The 21,583-nt window shown below is 33.3% G+C and overlaps 1 protein-coding gene across 1 annotated transcript in view; it reads left to right on the top strand.

Moving 5' to 3' along the window:
• Positions 1 to 21,330: 21,330 nt before the first annotated feature.
• The window catches only part of LOC127708383 (MICAL-like protein 1), a 69,617-nt gene continuing 69,364 nt past the window's right edge, over positions 21,331 to 21,583 (top strand). Inside the window, exon 1 of the mRNA XM_052213245.1 lies at positions 21,331 to 21,349. The gene's annotated coding sequence lies outside the window, so the exon portion shown is untranslated. The remainder of the gene's footprint in view (positions 21,350 to 21,583) is intronic.

Genomic DNA, 21,583 nt, shown 5'->3' with positions numbered 1-21,583 from the left:
TAAATGCAGGTATATGTGTCTTTTTCATTTGTATATGTTACAGGCATTTTCTAAATTTAGGCCTTTTGTAAAATGACTAAATTTTAAGGCATTATATAAAATAACAAAAAATACCTAGGCATTTTGTAAAATGACATACAAATTTTAAAAAAAATCTAGATTCAAAATAGAATTGTGTAATATAAATGAAACAGAGATAAAGAAGGACGTTTTTTGTTTGACTGATTGGCATAACTTGATAGTAAATCAAATGGATAAGTTCTTAACCCGTATAAAGGACAGGAATTCCGACCGACGCTTGAAATGAAGGTATGTTGGATATATAGGGACAGAAAGGTTGCCTTCCAACATGCCACCCACGGAACGGTCAAAGAGTTTTTAACGTGCATAAATCGTGGCACTCTTCTTACACGAGGCATCAGATTTAGCCAAATAGCATGGTTTTCACCATACAAGGCCGCATTTAGTTGCGATGCAAAGCTGAGTCTTTTAATATCACTGCATCAAGAGAATTCTTCTTCTTCTTTAAGTTTCTGTCGATCCTTCATTGATTGAAGATTATTCGCCGGGCATTGACAATAAAATTTGATTTGTAATTTACAAGGTAAACCAATAAAGGAAACAAAATCAAAAATCTAAATAATATATGTACATTTGAAAAATAACATTTAGGTAAACAATATACATTTGATAACCATAACGGTTAAGGGTAAATGCTGGGATCATACTCTTGAAACCCTGTACTGTACTGCATGAAACGATTTGTTGATGCAAATGATTCCAATTTATAATTGTACGCGGATGAAAATGAATATTTATAACTGTTTTAGATGTTTGTATTTGCCTAAATGAGTATGGGTTGCTATGTTTGGTTCTATTGTCTAGTGGGATCAAAAGGTCAAATGTAGGTACTGCAACAATTTCATGTATAATTTTGTAAAAGAAAACAAGTCTGTATCTTAATCGCCTTATTTCAAGTGGGTACCAATTTAGGTCTGTCATCATATCGTTAACTGAGCTGGTGTTGTGGAAACGGTTGCTTGTGAAGCGGGCTGCTCTTCCCTGTACTTTTTCAATTTGTGAAATTTGTTGTTTTTGATGTGGATCCTAAATAGTTGAGCAGTACTCTAATTTTGGTGGGACAAAAGCTTTGAATGCATGAGCTTTAACTTTGTGTGATGGTATTTGATGGTTTCTGCAAATAATTCTGCTGATTTGCTTTAGATGTCATGTTATCGATATGTTTATTCTATTTCAAATTTGATTGAAGAGTTAGGCCTGAATATTTTGAAGAATTAAGTTTTTTGAGTGAGTGATTATATAATTTGTAAGTGAAGTCTAGAGGTTTCGTTTTTGTATTAAACTGAGAATGTTACATTTATAGTGAAAATTCACGAGTCGGTCCCGTTCCCATCTGCCGGCCACTTCTAAATTAGACTGTAATTTATTTGTGTCATCTATCTTTCTAATTTCCTTATAAATAATGCTGTCATCTGCAAATAATCTTAATGTACAATGTTTGATATAATCTGCTAAATCATTAATATATATTAAGAATAAAATTGGTCCAGGCACTGTGAGGTACTCCAGATGTTGCAGGAATTTTATTTGATTTTTCACCTTCACCTTTTGTGTTCTGTTTGTTAAAATTTCTTGAATCCAATGTAATGCATTGCAATTTATACCATAGAAGCCGATTTTATACTTGATGTGGGGGTCTCAAACTTTGCAAAATGCTTTTGCAAAAACCATTATTTTGATGTCAGTTTGGATGTTTTTATTATTTGAAATTGCAAGATCTTGAATAAATGATATTAACTGAGTTTCACAGGAACGGGATGATCGAAAACCATGTTGAAAGTTATAAAGAATCTATTTGTTTCTAGATGTTTCATTATATTACTAGCTACAACATGTTCTAAAAGTTTGCAGTAGATGCATGTTAATGATATGGGGCGAAAGATTATAGGATCGTGTTTGTCGCCTTTTTTGAATGATGGACATACACTTGCATAACGGCAGTCATCTGGGATCTTTCCAGTGTTCAGTGATATTTGAAAAATGATTTACAAGATGGGAGTGATTGATGTCTTGCACTCTTTTAAGATTTTTCCATGGATGAGATCAGGCTTAGCTGCTTTGTTAATTTTGATATTGTTAAGTATATATGTAGATTTTACGTGGCTTGGTTTGGCATATTTTTAGTGATAGCAAACAATCTATATATGCAATATCATAGTCTGCCTCTCCTAATGGTGACATGGTTTCAGTTTTTTTTTCAATAATGGCTGGATGATTTGTTAACACAAGATATAATATTTTATCATTTCGAGCTGTAATATTTACAACTTGTGTTAATTAATGGTCATTTATTATGTCTAGAAGTTGCTGATGTTTTTTTATGTTTGTTTTTCCAGGGATGACTCTAGATGTTTCCCAATTGATGTTTTGGAAGTCCCCACCAACAATTATGGCTGAAATTGAGCTGGTGTTTATTCTACATAATGAATCGTTGAGCAAATCTAAGGATATGTCATCATTTGGTTGAGGTCGATAAAAAGCACGTATATAACATTTACGTGCATATGATATCAATAGTTCATCCAATATCATTTCACATCCTGTCTTGAGTTCTTTGATTTCTGTGCATAAAAAATTGCTATGAGTACGCCTCCGTGACATTTCCCTTTTTTATTTGGTGGTCTATCTTTTCTGAAAACCGTGTATTTATCTTTTGAAAAATGTTTATATAGTGATGTTTTAGGGTCTTAACCAGGTTTTAATACTTATTTTTATATCAGGTTGTGTGGTATTGATCAAAATATCTACTTCTGGTCTTTTGTTCTTAATAGACTGGAAGTTAATATTTACTATTTTTAAAGGTCTAAGTAACTTATTTTTGGTCTTTGTAACTTTTTTGTTTTGTTTTCTGTTGTCCTTTTGTAAGATTGGCGATGAACATGCATGAGGCTGTCCAGGACTACCAATGTCACTTAATGATTAAAAAAAAAATGTTTGTGACAGATGATGATAGTTCAGTCTGGTTAAAAAATTAACTACTTAAGTTTGGGAGTCCACATTTAATACAATTCCAGGTCAGGTTACTGTTGTCCATTATGCTGTACATTGTTGTTTGCATACATCCTTGACAGTCTACATGATGCCAAGTTTGACAAGAATCACACTCTAAAGCTACTAGTACATGAAAATTAAAGCAGAACTAAAGCAAATTAGTTTGCGAACTTTTGTTGAATGATTACCATTTTTTTTACCGAAAGTGGAATACATGACAAGTATTCACAAGTACATGTACTCACAGCTGATATGCAAGAAAGGTATTTGAATGTTTTTTTTCTATATTGAAATGTACTCACTACTATAAATTTATCAAATGTTTTTCGAAAAAAAATCACGAGCAATTTGGGGTTCGTCTATGGCGACCGACGAATGCGCACTAATCTTGTGTCCTTTAAATCTGATGAATTAAGGCGACAGTAGTTTACCTATTTTGAAATCAGGAAAATCGACCAAGAAGAGACAAATCAAGGTTACACACTCAACCTGTGGAAATCGCATGCACTCTAAAAAAAAAAGAGTCGACAGAGTAAGCGTCTCCTCCTTTGCATGTAATCACCCGCCTTTCGAAGATCTGATTCAGCCTGTTCAATGCTCTGATAAGCCAATAGCTGTAACCTAACCATTCTAATGTTACTTGGAATTTTTTTGGAACACACGGAAAAGAAGATATTCATGTGTGTAATGTTTGCGAAACCTCATTTTGTAAAATGCGTGAAGAAATATTAGTCAATTCATAAAAAAACATGTAGAAGGTAGACTGGATTTTGCTTATTGTTGAAGGTCGTATGGTGATCTTTACTTGTTTACATCCTCGCCTTTTTGGCACTGGAAGAAGATAATCATACAACATGTACAATGCACATCTCCTGATTTTATATAAATGATATCCCATACTATTTTTTGTATTGTTTATTTTCATTGTTTGAATAGGGCATTCATTTACCATGGCTCTTCGATCTTTCAATGAAAAAAATTCAAGCCATCAGGAGGCTTTAAGCTCCTCTCCGTTATCATGTAGGTGGGTACGTGGTGTGTACGAGCATGTTCGCTATAGGTTTGTCATCTTAATAATAATAATAATAATAATAATAATAATAATACACTGTCAGTATATACATAGATATAAGAAGATGTGGTATGAGTGCCAATGAGACAACTCTCCATCCAAGTCACAATTTGTAAAAGTAAACCATTATAGGTCAAAGTACGGCCTTCAATACGGAGCCTTGGCTCACACCGAACAACAAGCTATAAAGGGCCCCAAAAATGACTAGTGTAAAACCATTCAAACAGGAAAACCAACGGTCTAATCTATATAAAAAAACGAGACACGAGAAACACTTATGAACCACATCAACAAACGACAACCACTGACCATCAGGTTTCTGATTTAGGACAGGTCCAAACAAATGCAGCGGGTTTAAACGTTTTAATAGGGTCCAACCTTCACCTTAACCCGAATCAATAGTGTAACATCACAACAAAGAAAGACACACTATAAAATATCAATTGAAATGTCTTAACTCAATCAAAAGACATATTAACAAAACCAATGACACAATGTAAATACAAAATTAATAAAACAAGGGAGTTAGATGTAAAACAATATCAGAAAGACAACCATAACCTTGGACAAAATGCCGCCAAATAAAATAACGTACACAAGTTAATAAAAATCATTTTGTTGCAAGGTATACATGGAGTACGGAACTATTTTTTACAAAATAAATAATTTTGTTGTTCATATTACGAGAACAGAAGTGGAAATTTATCGTAAACATTAAATAACAAAAAATGCATTACAAATTGTATTAACAGGTCAAATTAACACGAAAGTACGATTTGAGAGTACTCGCAGTTACTGAAAGCTAGTTAAAAGCCAAAAACAATCAATAATAAAAAAAAACATGCATTAGAGACTAATGTTTATTATAGTTGTCGACTTGATCTGGAAATATAACCTGTCGAAATAGTCAATTCCAATTGTTGCTAGACAAGACTCTTCACTGTTCGTGGAGAATACTTATTTTCAATTGTGTATGTAATTACATATCCTGTATTTTGTGTGGTAGAATATTCATGTCATCCAGTATATACAACATTGATATTGTCATTTTTTTACATAAGCGCTACGTAAACAAAGAATCGTAACATTATCTGTATTTTACTCAGATTGGGTTGTTGTGTTGTGTTGAGTCGAAACTTCTTATCATATATCATATCTTAAATTATTTTAGTAAAAAAAACTTTTCATTTCTTATCAAAATATTAGTAGCATCTTTTAAGTTAAACCATACAATTTTTCTTTCAAGTCAGGTCATATAAATTTATTAACATTAAATCCACCGATAAGATAGTACTAAAATCTCCGAGAAAATATGTAAATTTGAAATTTTGTTTTCTCTATGCCAAACATTAAGCACCGCCGTTGCTAAAGAACGATAAAGGGATGACAGATTTATCGTTCTTCATAGAAACGGATATGCGGAATGAACAAAATATCGCGACACTTGATAAATGTATTCCCCCCATCAATCTTTTTCTTTTTCAACAAAGTCTGTGAAAAACTTCATTAGAAGAAGGAGGTTATATTCGGATCGCCATGACTATACTAACACGCGACGATGAATAAGGCTATATTCTGATCTCTCTCTGTGAAATTTAGGTGATCACGAGGTCGAGACATTTTACTTGTCCCTAACAGAAATAGTTTAATTCAAAGAGAGTAAAAAATAAGTCCGAATAATCGCGGTATCACTTGTCCGTCTAATCAAGGAGATCAGAATATCACCCCTATGAACGAACGGTCAAATAGACGAACACGAAATGCATGTAAAATGCATTCCAATATGTATAACAGCTAAAAACCATTATTTGCAAATCATTCTACCGGGCTGTTTAATCACAAAACACAATATATAAAGTCGACTTTCTTAAAAATAAACAGCAGGAAGAAACTGAATGAACTATTATTTTTTTTTTGAAATTCTAACTAAACATTATAATACAACCCTCTTTATAAAGCGCCGTCCGTTCCTTCCACACTTTTGTACCCACAGCTGCTCCTGATCGAATTGCACCACAGAATTTTGTGAAAGTTTAACAGAATCTTAATTACACGATGTACTTCCGATTTCATTTCATCACCTGAGTAATTTTAGAGGTTTGGGATGACATGTACTTCTGCATAGTTTTTACTACTAGTATACCGTTTATAGTACACATCTGTACCCGCTGTACCTACTGCACCCCTATCATAATCTAATGAAACTTTCACAAAATCTTTACCGTATGATGCCGTTGTTTTCTCGTCGGAATCATTATTTTTTTGGTTTCTCTTAATGGACTTTGCATGGGCCAATGCGATCTTTTTTATAAGCTTTGCTCGAAATACATATTATTAATTATCGGAAAAATTATTAAAGTGGGATTGAAATATATATTCTATATTCTGTATTTCACTTTTCCAACATTAAACAGATCTGATGAAGGAACACTTATCGAACAAACATCTCTGAGACATTAAGCAGATCTAATGAAGAAACATCAATCGCATAGCCAACTATATCAATCCTTTTCAGGACCGATAACTCTGTCGATAGATATTGGCGGGTAAACAATGTTGAAATGTATGCAATAACATTATTTTGTACACAAGTTAAAATTTCAATATGGATTTTTTTTAATTCTAGGATTTTGCTTAAAACATTGAATTAAAAAATAATAAATGACAAAAATCATATGCAATTAAGTCTCGTTTAATTTTCTATGAAATAAAAAAATCTATCAAATATAAAATTTGAATAAGAGTATTTTTTTTAAACAATTATCGTGAAACATTAATGCTTAGTTATATTTTTTTAAGCAAAAATCAACTTATCGAAGAATTTTCATCATATTCATGTTTTCTTAAAGTTCTTTTTGAAATATATTTCTTGGGTAGTTTTCACGGGAAAGAGAACATTTTCTTCTCTCTAGACGAAAATATTTTTCTAAGAATATATTATTTTTCTAGATAATTTATACAGAAAAAAGAGAAAAAATCTTTAAAAATATCATCGGAAAAATATTTTTCTTATAAATTTCCTTGGTAACTATTTTTTCACTTCACACTTGAAATAATCTATTTTTTATCAAGAAATGTAGAAATCAAACATATCAGAATATCAACGAAGAAAATAACAGAAACAGCACAAATCCGCATGAAAAATACAAGATGTTAAAAAATACATGCGACGCTTCCAAACACATCCGCCATTTTGAAAAATACCGAAAAATTCACTTTTTAAAATCGATGTTGGACGTAATATCCCCTCGATTTAAACTGTTAAAAGTAGCCTGTTTTGCTAGATATATGTGTTGATATTTTTAATATAGCTGCAAAGTTTTACTTTTATCTACGGAATTTGTGAATTTGATGTACAAGTAGACATGGGGTCGCTAGATTTACTATTGAGTCAACGGGGAAATAACGAGGAAAAGTACGATTTTTACGAATCTCAAGGGTAATCTAATCAAAAATAAAACTGTCACGACCAACATTTTTATGTAGAATTATGATCGAATATCAAAGATATAGCTGCAAAAGTTAAAAAACGGGTCATATGAATGAGAAAATTGAACTTTATTGAAGTTATAATTCATTTTATAAGGGACAAAATGACAAATAATGGCAGCTCGCTACGTCACCAAAGTCACGTGGTGTCTAACTTAGTTGGATATGGAGCACTTTCATCTTGAAGACATTGAGCATATTTTATGAAGGAAAACCTATCGAGCACAAAAATCTTAGACATATTGAGCATTTTTGATAAATGAACACCTATCCACCACAAACATCTTGGAGACATTAAGCATATCAGAGGGAAAAAGTATAAAAAAAATACCGAACTCCATGGCACATTCAAAAAGGACGAAGTCCATAAAAAATGACAAAATCAAACGCTATCAATCAACGAAACAAGTGAAAAACCACTGCCATATTCCTGACTTGGTTCAGGCATTTTCCGAAGAAAATATTGGGTTAAACCTGGTTTTATAGCTAGCATCCTGGAGACATTGTTCATATCAGATGAAGGTGCACCTATCGAGCACAATGGTATCACAATGGCTGACAGCTGAACAAGTAATTAATTCAACAATAATATCCCGCCATTTAAATTTGCAATTTCATTTCCAATCATCTGCATACATTTTGTGTATTGATATGCTTCCATAAAACTGTAAACATTCAGTAAGAGTAATCACAAGATAAAGGAAAATGTTTATGCGTTACGCTCGTGTATGTTCACACTATATGGACTTCATTAACAGGGTTGTGCTCCTTTCATTAAACTTATTTCTACATAGTTATGAGAAAACACGACTGAAATCTACACAACATAACATAACGGTCACCAATATGAACTGGTTGACTGATAAAGATGTGTTAGTGTCTAAATTCACTAGGGACATGTTTTCGCGGTCTTTATATTTTTATATACTAGGATTGTCGTCTAATCAGTAAATTTTTTCCGATTGTGTCCTATTCCCAGAGTGACATTTAGACGGAATGGGGATAACTATGGCTTGTGATACGTGCATAGCAGGAGATCACCCCAATTTTTGGTGCTGTTCATGTTTGCTCAGTCTAGTTTTTAGTTTTTCTATGTTGTGTTTTGTATACTGTTGTTTGTCTTTAATTTGTTTTTTTTTTTTCAATTTTTTACAATGGCGTTGTAATATTATTTTCGACTATGAGTTTGAATGTCCCTTTTGTATCTTTCGCCTATCTTTCATCCTATTTTACTCAGACGGACTGAGAGACCATAAATATATCTAAGTAAGGTTATTTTGAATCTTAAATATTGACACTCATGGGTTTAATAGAACAAGCGAAATTAAATACTTAACTATTTGGCATTTTATATGAATAAACTCATCATAGCTACCAGGATTACAATTTTGCACGCCAGACACACGTTTCGTCAACAAAAGACTTATCGGTGACGCTCGAACCAAAAGAGTTCCCTGACTGTGTACACATACATTGCGTGTGTTTGTGTGCGTTCTTATAATCCCACAAAGGTTTTATACATATTTCGTTTTAGTGGTTGATCTGTTTATGCATGCTATTGGAGTCCTGATAATGTTATCCGACTGTATGAAGTGTTGACTCATTGGGAAATATGACTTCTTTGCATCATCGCTCTTTTCCCAATGCGTACCAGTAGATTCCTCAGATTATTTGGCTGCCTTGAAACAATCAACCGATTTTCCAAGACCATGGCCAAGAAACAAAACGACAAAAAGACAGACAACAATAGCTAAATTTTACATTAAGAACTTGAATGGGTTGAAAGAATGTGTAGCACGAACCTCATAAAAAAACCGGGATTAAACTCAGATGCTCCGGAGGGTAAGCAGTTCTAGCTCCACACGAGGCCCCCGTCGTGTTGCTCATGCAAGTATAAAACGGTGATACGTCTCAATCGGTAATGTCATAATCAAGGAAAATTGACAGGGATTGTTGTTACAACAAGTGGAAAATATACGTGGTCATCTATGTCACAGATATTCCATAATGGTCAACCAAGTTATGATGGTGTCCGTAATACTATTAACGGTACCAATTTTACTGTAACAGATTAATGTCTTTTTAGTGGTGTTCGAGGCCAACAACATATTTGAAATGAAAAAAAAAAATAATTATAGGTTAGATTTAACCAATAAGGACATAAAGTATAGCCAAATTGGTACAAGGAATCAGAGCTTTGCACGTGGGAGATTTATTCCTTAATTCAAAAGGATTTCCAAACTTTATGACACGAAATTTCAATCACAAAAGAACCGTATTTCCATGCAAATTCCAAAGTACTGGCTGTGGGTTGGTGATACCCTCGAGCACTTTAAAGCCACCAGCAGACGTATCAACCCAGTGGTAGTAATGATATTAACGGTACCAATATTACTGCACCAGATGCGCATTTCGAAAAATAATCACTTAAATGATGCTCGGGGTCAAAATATTCAAACTTAAACAACTTAAACAGACGTTGAAGAGCTAATAAAACCAAAAATGACTGAAAGTATAGCCAAATCCGGACAAGGAATAAGATATATTCCTTAATTAAAAAATTTTCAAGCTTTTATAACAGGAAATTTTGATGAAACAATATCCGTATTTTCATGCCAGTACCGAAGTGCTTGATTCTGGGCTGATGATACCACGGGACTAACAGTCCACCAACAGATGAATCGACCCAGTGGTAGTATTACATTAACGGTACAAATTTTACCGCATTAGATGCACATTTTGTTAATTAATGTTTCTTCAGTGATGTTACGGAATGACTTAAACTTGACCATTTTGGATCCTTGGCGCCATAGCTTCCTTGTGAAGAGTAACCATGTAACAAGGAAGTCATGATCGGAAACGTAGACCCTGGAATATTCTTAAAAATAAAAAATATATAATCCATATGCAGGCATGAAATATGAACAACGCCTCTTTTGGGTAGATATTTAATATTCATGGCTATTTTGTTTTGTTCACCTACTGGTTCCCAGATATGATCTCTATGTTTCATCTCATAGAGACACAAATTGGGAATTATACCAGTCGAGTATCAATACACATGGATAGTGGCCAAATTGAATTCCGAGGAAGATCAGCTGTGAAGGGAAGGGTAGTACAAACTTTTAGTATACGTTTAAATTCTCAGAAATTCGAGGCATATAAATGCTGAAAATATGCCGCACAAATCCATGTTTAGACCTTTGAAAAAAATAGTAGTGTGTATGAACGTTCCATTCTAGGATATAATTTTTTACGAAGTTTTATAGTAAAAGTGGCACATTTTTAGCCGTAAAAGGAATTCCACATTAAATTTTACATTACTCACGGTGGTACTGAAGAAACATACATCATTATTTACAATTTAATAGAAAGGCAATGGGTACCGAATCGGTCCAATCTTATTCAGGCATATTCGTGGTAAACAAGAAAAAAAACAACGCCCTGAATTTTGAATCAAAGAACCGATTTAGATAATTGATGATATGGATAAAAGATATGGAATAGAATCGACTAGAATACTGAGAAATTTATCTCCCATACCAATAAAAAATGTTAATATTACATTCATGCATGAGCTATCTATAAATCTAAAATTCCAGCTCCCTATCGGACGGTATATGTACAATTCTGTACTTTAAGCATAGTGACATTCAGCGATTAATATAACTAGTAAATACAATGAATTGATTGTATTTTTGCTATTCAAATATATGTCTATGGCTCCTCAAATAAGATTATAAAATGAGAATATGGTCGGAAAACATATTATTACTATGCGAAAACAGATTAAAAATAATATGGATTATAGTTATTGAAGGAATTTCCCTATAAAAAAACATGACAGCTGAATTGTTCAAAAATAAACAAAAGGGTCTGTCATTGACTGATAGGGCCGCGATTGTTGTTCATCAAAGAATAACTTTACTTTTACAAAAAAAAAAAAAAAAATTTTAGAAGATTTTTTGGGACTTGCTTTTTTGTCAAAGTTGCGTGATTAATCATTTGACCGACGTTTAAACTGGAATGATTGTACCCTGTTTTGAAAGTTTTATTTACTTTTGTTTAATCATTGTATTGTACAAGATTTAAAAAGATTGGTATCCGTTATGTTATTTTCACCCCTGGATCGACACCTCTGTTAAAAGAATGTTAGTCCTCAATGGTATCAACAGCCAAGTAGCCAGTACTTCGGTACTGGCGTGAACATTCGGATATTGTGTTATATGAATTTGTTGTAATAAAATAACGAAATAATGCAAGATTAAAGAATTTATGTTCTAATTCATAAATTCATCCGAACATAAAATATTTACAAATTAACACCAGCTCGCATGACAATATGTAGTGAAGCTTTAATATTGTTTAAGCCAAATACAAAGTCTAGTTCAACAGTTACTATCTGACTAAGCTGTGACAGGTAACAAAAACATAAAAACAAAGCAACAAGAATAAACACTTTTTTTTATTATGCACGCAAATACACATTATACAACTAACTCAGGCAAAGTTGACTTTAAATGGATTTGACTTTTACTTTAAGGTCCTTTTTGGTCATATAGCTCTTCAACGTTTTGATTCTTATACATCCTTGGCAAACACATATTCGTCTTTGGGCGTTCTTGATGAAGGTGACTCAAAAAAAGCGCTTCGGACGCAAGAAATTTATAAAATATTGTTTCATGTTTTATGAAACAAAATTAAAGATTCAATTTATACATAAATTCTGAATTATATAAAAAAAATACACAATATATTCCTTCGGCTGTTGTGTGCTCTTTGGTCGGGTTGTTGTCTTTTTGGCATATTCCCCGTTTCTATTCTCAATTTTACAAGACAAATAAATGTATTTATTAGTTGTATTTGGCTTTCAGTAACTGCAAGTACTCTTATATCGGTGTTTTGTGTCTATTTGTTTTTATGTTTATTGTTATTGAGTTACAAAAAATGTAGGCTAATTGCAACTGCTTTTTACAGTTTGATCTTATGGTGTGCTGTAACATCACTGTCTCATATTAGGGGAGGGTTGAGCGATCACAAACATGTTTACCCCGCAACATTCTTTATGTGTCTGTCCCAAGCAAGGAACCTGTAATTCAGTGGTTGTCTAAAACTACTATTGGAACTAAAGGTGTCAAGCCAAGGTGATATTTGCACATTTGTTCTGTTAATTTTTTTTTATATCTATTTGAAAACTAATATGGAGTCTTAAGGTGTCAGACAAAGGCAATAGCATACACGTGTTTGTTAAGAATCATGTAAGAATCTTACTAAAACTACTTTGGCAACTAAAGGTGTCAAACCAAGGCCATGGTATGGGATTTTTTTTGGCAAATTATGTTAGATAAATTTAACTAAAATCGCACCACAATCATCACTTGTGTATCTAAAGAACGTGTCTGATGACCACGACTGCCAACCAAGATGGTCGACATGGCAAATAATAGAATATAGGGGTCAGATGCAAGTTTTGTCTATTATTTTGAAAAATTTAAAAGAAGAGAAAATCTATTGGGAACAAAAATGTTAAGAATGTTGAGCTCTACAAATTATCCATATGCGTCCAAACTGTCAAAATTCTCATAATAGGAGTTATTGCCCTTATGAACCAATTTTTACCATTTTTTTCATTTTTGCCTACTATCTTGAAACTATAATAGCTAAAGAAAAACTTTAAGATGCAAAACTGATCAACAAAACAAGGTCTACAAATAAGTTCTAATGTAGAAATCGTCAGTCGACCCCTTATGAGAGTTATTGCCCTTTGATGACGATTTTTCCAATTATTTGCGTTTTTGCCTTATATCTGAAAAAATTCCGAAAGGTTTTGCCAAAAACAGCGAAGGTAATATATTCCTGGGGTAGAAAATCCCAAGTATTTCGAAAATAGTTTTGTATTTACCAGATTTATAATTATGACCATAACAAGGATAATTCATGGCATAATGATGATAATTGTGTTATCGAAAGAGATAAAAAAATCAAAAAGTTGTGTTAAAGCGAATTTTACGCTGACCGTTGATTATTAATTTCAATAACATCACAATCTTCGTAGCATTCCTCCTTAAGGAATACCTTATTGTTAAGACTTTCCTTCATATCCAAAAACTAAAAAGAAATTAAGGTGTCATACCAAGAAGATATTCTTACATGATTTCTGTTAAAAACTTTCTTTCGTATGTACATAAGAACTACTGTGTGAGCTAAAAGTGTCAATCTTAGGCTATAAAAGAGAGGCGAAAGATACCAGAGGGACATTCAAACTCATAAGTCCGAAAATAAACTCTGACAGCGCCATCGCTTAAAAAGAAAAAGACCAACAGTAAAAAAATAGTACATAAGACACAATATAGACAACTAAATACTGAGCAACACGAACCCCGCCAAAAAGTGGGGGTGATCTCAGGTGCTCCGGAGGGGTAAGCAGATCTTGCTCCATATGTGGCACCCGTCATGTTAGTATAAACCCGGTAATAAGTCCAATTCGGTAGGTCACATTCGGGAAAAGGGGACGGATTGTAGTTACGACATTAGGAACATATCCGCTATCATCTGTGAAACGGATAACCAACTCGTGATTGCGTCTGTAAAACTTACGAAGGGATGATTTCAACTTCACCACTTGGAACTCTTGGTTGAATAGCTTCCTTGTGAGCAGCAACCCTCTATCAAGGAAATCATGATAGAAAATACGAACCCTGGAATATCGTATCAACTGGGAGATATACTCCGTATGCAGGCGCTGCTTGAATGCTGCTACATAGAAATGGAAAGTTCACAATAGGGAAGCTCAAATCATCTCTTTTGTCGTAAAGTTTTGTTTCAACCGACTATCATTGTCAATTTCTAGATGTAAGTCAAGATATGAGACTGACTTAACTGTATATGTTGTATCCTTATAAATAGTGTCAAACCAAGGCAATGGTCGAGTAAGATTTCAAGTTCTTTTCGACAAATTCTGTAAGACTTTTTAAATGAAATCGTTCAACATATAACCGATAATTGATGGTGTTTCATGAATTAATCTCAGATAAGAGCAAACACAACAAAAGTGTTCTACCTTTGTGTAGTTTATATATCAATACATTTAGTATGATAAGTATAAAACATATTGTATCAATATTCAAGCAAAATATAAATGTACGGAGCAATCTTCAACGAACATAACGTAATTGTACTGTCTTTTCTCGAAGCCAATAGGTGAAATATGCCGTCGTCATGGCATGACATATCACTGTTATGCGGACGATACACAAGTGTACATGGTTATCAAGCCGCTAGACAACTGGGTGAACTATTTTTCAAAACTTGAACTATATCTTTCCGACATTAGTTCATGGATGTCAACAAATATGTTAAAATTGAATCAAGATAAAACCGAACTGATCATATTCACACCGAAACATCTGAAGGCAAGTGTGCCAAATCTCCAACTCAAAGTCAGCAATAATGTGATAAGTAGTGTATCCTGCGTGAAAAACCTAGGTGTATATTTTGATTGATCAACATCTTACGATGGAACGGCAAGTTTCTGCCATAGTAAAATCTGGTCATTTCCACATTAGTAATATTGGACGCATTCGCAGCTTTATAACAAAAACCGCTTGCAAGACACTAGTGAACAGTCTAGTAACATCCAGACTTGATTATGGGAATATTCTGCTGAACGGTATCAACAAGACTACGATGAACAGATTACAAAAAGTACAAAATACAGCAGCCCGTCTTATCACAAGGACAAGAAAACATGAACATATTACTCCGATACTTGCTGATTTACAATGGTTACCCGTCTAATACCGATCACAATACAAAATACTTACGTATGTGTACTGCGCTTTGAATGGCATTGGCCCTGCTTACATTCGGGAACTAGTCAATTTACAAGTGCCAAACCGATGTCTGCGTTCAAGCTCTACAAAACAACTTACCGTTCCAAAAGTGAGGACGAAGACGTACGGTGAAAGACAATTTGATTGGGCAGCCGCATCTCTATAGAACAATCTCCCGAACAGTTTAAGACAATGCAAGTCCCTAGAGTGTTTTAAATCTCAGCTAAAAACTCATTTTTATCGAATTGCTTTTTAATATTTTTTTTTCATTTTCTCTTTTACGGGTTTTACTTGTTTTGTATCAACTTTTAATGCAAGTTTTTTGTATTCCTTTTTAGATTTTTTGCTTGTTTTGCATGCTTTGAGCCTATATTGCTAATTTTTAATTTTTTTGTTTTAACATGTATTTGCGTATTGACCTTTTATTTTATGGTAGGCATTTTTGTTGTATTTTGTTTATTTTTTAGTATTTGAATCTGACACAATGTATGTTTTATGTTTTTGTCATTGATTTGTTTTCATTACCATGTTGAATGTACAGCGCCTTTGATTAATTTTAATTTTTTTATATAGGGCGCTTTATAAATTTTCATTATTATTATTATTAAACTGATGCAGTAGCAGTGGTAGTATAAAAATAAACAATAAGATTTCCGTTCGTTCAACATGTGTTTCTTGAATGATAAACAACAGGCACGTTCGTCACTATTGGATTGTGACGACAAATTTGTAAAACATTTAAGAGAATAAAATGGATCTAATTAGATCGACCAAAACCGTCCAAAGTTAACTTTGCATGAAGAACTTGACATTAACACACTTAATACACCATTTAAAGCAAACCAACACCTAATCCTGGAGTGGATTAAGTCTTGATTGTTTTTATGTGAAGATAATTAGGCTTAAATTAAAATATTGTTTGTTTGCAGTTTACCGACCGAACTTCGAAAATCCGCCCGACTGTGAACATTTTATTGCTTTTAATTTGAAGAAATTATTTTTAATACTTCAATTGACTCGATCCGGAATTTCGGGTCGTTTCCGGAATTGATTTCGAGTCTAGGTCAATTACATGTTTGAAGTTCGGTTTTTCTTCTCTTCCTGTCAAGCGTTCATCGGACCCTTTAATGGTAAAGCACATGGAGATTGTTTACAGGTATCCACGAAGTCATGGAGGAGTACTTTATTCTGTCGTCTTCTGTCAACTTTAAGACAAATAATACACAGAAAAGTTTCATAGTAAACTGTTTATACTGTTTCAGGCAGAATTGCACACGGAATGATGTCTTCGATGATATCATTGACGATGATGCAGCGGATATTCATAAAACCGACACGATAACCGTTTCTGTCTTAAACAAATCGGATACAGAATCTTTTGAGACTGACTTTATGGAACCAATATCAGTGGTTCAACAATTCGACACCAGCCTTAAGTGTGCCATATTTTCTTTAAATCGTCGTGAAGACGACAAAGAGGAAACAGACTCCTCCGTGACTTCATGGATAACTGTAAACACGCCTATACGGTGGAAGGACGCATTTGAAATGTTAAATCAATAAGAAGCCACACAAACTGCACAAAGATGTAGAGAAAATGAATGGTTGGCTTGAGAAATAAATATATTCTTTCTGTATCAAATCTATCTTCGATTGCAATGAGTATGCTCCTTTAGGATAAGGGGGGCTGTCCCACTCATTGCAATTATTCTCTCTCTTACAATATTAAATATACCCAAACTGTGTGGCCTGTGTGAATTGAATTGAAATATGTCCTTAACTAGGAGCTATGCTGCTATTTTTTTATGCAGTCAAAACATTTCAGTACAGACCATTTACTTTTAATGGGGTGCTATGGATTTCACCCCAAAGCTAGCCTTAAGATTTTTGTTTGTTTTAAATAAAGCCTGGCATCAACATATCTTTCCAAATATAACCTTTATGTCAGATGTCTAATATATTTTTTTTTTAGTTGTCTTTTTTTCAATTGAGGAAGATTCAATGGTTGATTTTTTTTTAACACACTCCTAAATTGTCTTTTAAATCTTTAATATCTACATTTTTCTGATGCAAATACTCTACTCATGAAAACATTCTAGTAAAGATGCATATATGTCAGTGAATATGTTTCTTTACAACAATTCTAGTCATTCCTTGTTTATAAGTGTTCCAGTATTTCATAATACCATAAATTTATGTCATAAATTGTATAATGACACTATGTTAAGTTTCAGTTTTGGTTAAAAAGGTGTTTACCTGAAAATGCCTGTTCATTTCATGTTGGTTTTCAGTGTTTGTTGTTTTAAAATGTTTTTTCTTTACAAGAAACTTGGTTTGTGTTAAACTACTTGTTTAAACTTTATTCTGGCTGATAAAATAAAATATTTTTCCTACCTACCGACCCTGCAGTCTGAAGGTACAGTCGGAAAACTGCAAACAAACATATTTTTAAGGTTGGCCTTAGAAATAATCTGAAAACACTCTCAATCCCTTTCAAAAGTTGTCATTTTCTACCAGCTCGTCCGAAGTTCAGTAACATTGGAAAACCATTTTTTCAATAGGCAAAATAACCCAAATCAGTTACATATAAATAACCGATCAAAAACCATTCATTCGAAGCACTGGTTACGGTGGGAGGAATGTACCGTCGAAACTGATAGGCCACCAGCAGCAATCTCAGCAAAGGTGGTAAACACTATTTATACATCGGGAGTCCTTTTCATATATCAAATCCACCACTATGTTGCATTAAACAAAAAGCAATGCTATTTATTTACAAAATACAAACGTTGTTTCATTGGTTGAAGCATAACGTTCAGTGGAAAATACTGCAATGCATATGCAGAAAAGATTACATCTCAGCGATTGATAGAATATGCATATAAACTATTTTTATGTTTTATCCTCTCTGTACTAAACTGACATTCCAAGTCGGATTTTAATCATGCTCTCGTACCATGTAGGAAACAGTCCACAAGATGACATGTCATCTTACTCGAATATAGTATTTCGACTCCTAAAATCATCCCCAGTTTTTGGTGGAGTTCGTGTTGCTCAGTATTAATTTTATTTTTCTATGTTGTGTTTTGTAAACTGTTGTTTCTCTTTGGTCTTTTTCTTCTTTTTTTTTTGGTCATGGCGTTGTCAATTTATTTTCGACTTATGAGTTTGAATGATCCTTTGGCATCATTCGCCTCTCTTCTTGAGTGTGCGTTGAGATAATGTTCTAATTTATGCAACCCCCTTTACTTAAGCAAGGTTGATCTTAAATTAATTTTACTATTATGTTCATAATGCTCGTCACGTGTTTCGGTACTTATAATCCTTGGCTTTCAATTTGTCTGTCTTTGATCTAAAGGTAAATCTAGAAAAGCGCGTCGGATGCATACAATTTAAAAATGTTGTTTTCTTTATGATTGATGTAAATATAGAAACTAGAGTTTCTGCACTATATGATTGTCAAATTTCAGCAGTGTATTTATACTTTCAAATGTAAATAAATGAGTAGCCGAATCAACAGATTAATCTGCGTGACAACAGTTTCAGCGTAAAACCATAATTTTATGATGTCAATATAGCCATGTAATTGTAAGTTTTGGATTCACAACTGAGGCAACTGCATGTATTTGCCATATTCCCATACATTATTGTGGTTGAGAAATTTGGTGTAGCTCTTGCTTGTTTATTCTGTTGACACAATATTAATTGGTGCGAACTTATCGATAGGTATGTATCCTGGAGAAAACATTGAAAACTGATTTGACAAAAACTGATCATTGAGGTATTTGTTTTCGTATTGGATCAACTCTTAAATTATTCGTACCCTCATTTCCTCGTGTTGCTCCAAATCTTGAAACAAGTAGATGGCAACAAATCGTGCAGGCAGTTTCCATCACCAACAATGGCAACAGGGAAATAGGATAGATTAGAAGGTAGAAGGAAAATCATCAGGATTTAAGTCGAATGCTTCAGCTTTCGTAATAAGTAGCAAGTCAATGATACATAATTGCTCTGAAAGAGCCGAAAGATACCAAAGGGACATTCAAACTCATCAGTCGAAAAATAAACTGACAACGCCATGGCTAAGAAGGAAAAAGTTACATCCCCAGTTGATATTGCATCTGCCGTACCGATAGCAGGTAAAAGGGCGTGGTCCGTGTTAAATTTTCTTTTCTTTCCAACTAGCTAAAACTGATTAACTATAAGGAATTAACAGTTGCTGCATATTTTCAATTATCAATATCTAATAACATTTTGAATGTTAAAATCATCACGTTTGTCATAGATTCTAGTTTGAAGTTATTTCTTTTTTTTTTCATTATCGATGAAAATATCAAGATATGATTCATTGAAGTAAACTTTCTAGTTTCGGTTGTATTTTTAATCCCAAGTTCCCTGGAATATATGAGATGTAAGCACTTGTCTAGTACCCATTAAAATGTGGGTTATTGAGTAACAGGACATCATCAATATATCTGAAAGTAAACTTAGGAACTCTGTACGATGATTTTTCTTTTTGTCTTTCAGAAGTTTCTGTATAAATTCTGCTTCATAAGGGTAAAAAAACAAAGTAGTGGGGCACAACTAGTTCCCAATGGAATTTCGACTGTCTGTTGAAATATCAATTCACCAAACTCAACAAATATGCATGTTGTCGATAGAAAAGTCCTGCATTTTGATGTCTTCTTCGACGCAATAAGTCTGTTTCTTTACAAAGTAAGATTTTTCTATTACCAAAAATTAGCATGGAAAATAGTAGTGTAAAGCCGATCGAGGTTGCGGAAAAAAATCGAAAGTCTTGATATTACGGCAAAATTGTAAAGATTGCATTGTGATTGAAGATTTTTGAGTTGATGTTTGAAACCTTAGTTAACACACAGTAGACTGCTGGTTGAATATACTTCATCACAATATTTATGAAGACCGTCTTTAATTTTGGCTTTAGAAAGAATTGTGGTGAGAGCTTTAGAAAGATTTTGAATCGAATATCTTAATCCCGGATATATAGCTTTCTTTATAAGGATTTTGTGAAGTTTAGCTGAGATAGTGTGTTCAATGTTGTTTAAATCTCAGAGTTTATGTATCCAATATAAAGACGGGACATAACCATTGTCCTTGTTTAATGTTAATACCAAAGGAGAGAAGAACGGATTTGTGATTTTCTAAAATCTCCTCTTTCGCGAATGATGTTAACGTAAATCTGGGATTCACAGTTTTGCTATAAAATACATGTTCGTTAGTGAGACATTCCAAATGATTTTTGCATATAAAAAAAACATTGTTTCAGGCGTTTCTGCCAGAACAACAACATATATATCGTGACGAGAGGATCAAGCATTCAAATCCTCGGGTAAATATATGGTGCTATGATGGATCATAAAATTCACAGAACGGTACTTACTTTAATTATATTGCCTTGTCTATATCTATAATATATATACCTAGTCATTTTGCAAAATACCGATCAACATTTGTCCATTTGGTTATATAAAATAATGATGATGGGAGTTTTTAACGACCTTGACTGGCTATACAGCCCTCGCACGGTCGGTTAGTATATATAAGTTGCCAATTGTGCTCTTTTATGGAGAGTAGGTCTTCTTGGTACAATGTGTCAAAAATAGGCGAAAGCAATTGATTTTTTACTTTCAATGTTTCCTTGAATCTTTTTCACGATTTTGTTTGTACTCTTTTGATACTTTAACTATGAGCAGTCGTTATCAAATAAAACATAATGTAAAAAGGGAAGTAACTTAAAAGAAACTAAATGTTTTCCCGCCAAATTGAATACGTTCGGAAGAACAAAATCGATAATAATTCTAGAGAACAATCGAAAAACAGCACGTTGACATTTGACTCGAAGATAATTTGCAGGTGTTGTCAGGTAATTAATCGAATAATAACCTAACATTTAAGTGTATCATGTATATGTATAGGATATTAATACAAATTAAATAACAAACAAAAATTATGAGTATCACATTCACAGCATTACGGGGTTCAGCACAGAATGTTCAGTTCAAAATGCATCTGAAATATTTTCCACTGGACGTTAATAAACCAAGACGTTAATCGGGGGTATCTTGGATAAAATGTTTGTTGGTCACTAGATTCCTTT

Source organism: Mytilus californianus, unplaced genomic scaffold (genome assembly GCF_021869535.1).
Source record: "Mytilus californianus isolate M0D057914Y unplaced genomic scaffold, xbMytCali1.0.p SCAF_7, whole genome shotgun sequence".
In the NCBI taxonomy this organism is placed as follows: domain Eukaryota; kingdom Metazoa; phylum Mollusca; class Bivalvia; order Mytilida; family Mytilidae; genus Mytilus; species Mytilus californianus.
Note: the sequence above shows the minus strand (reverse complement) of the source record. Positions and strands in the feature narration are given on the sequence as shown.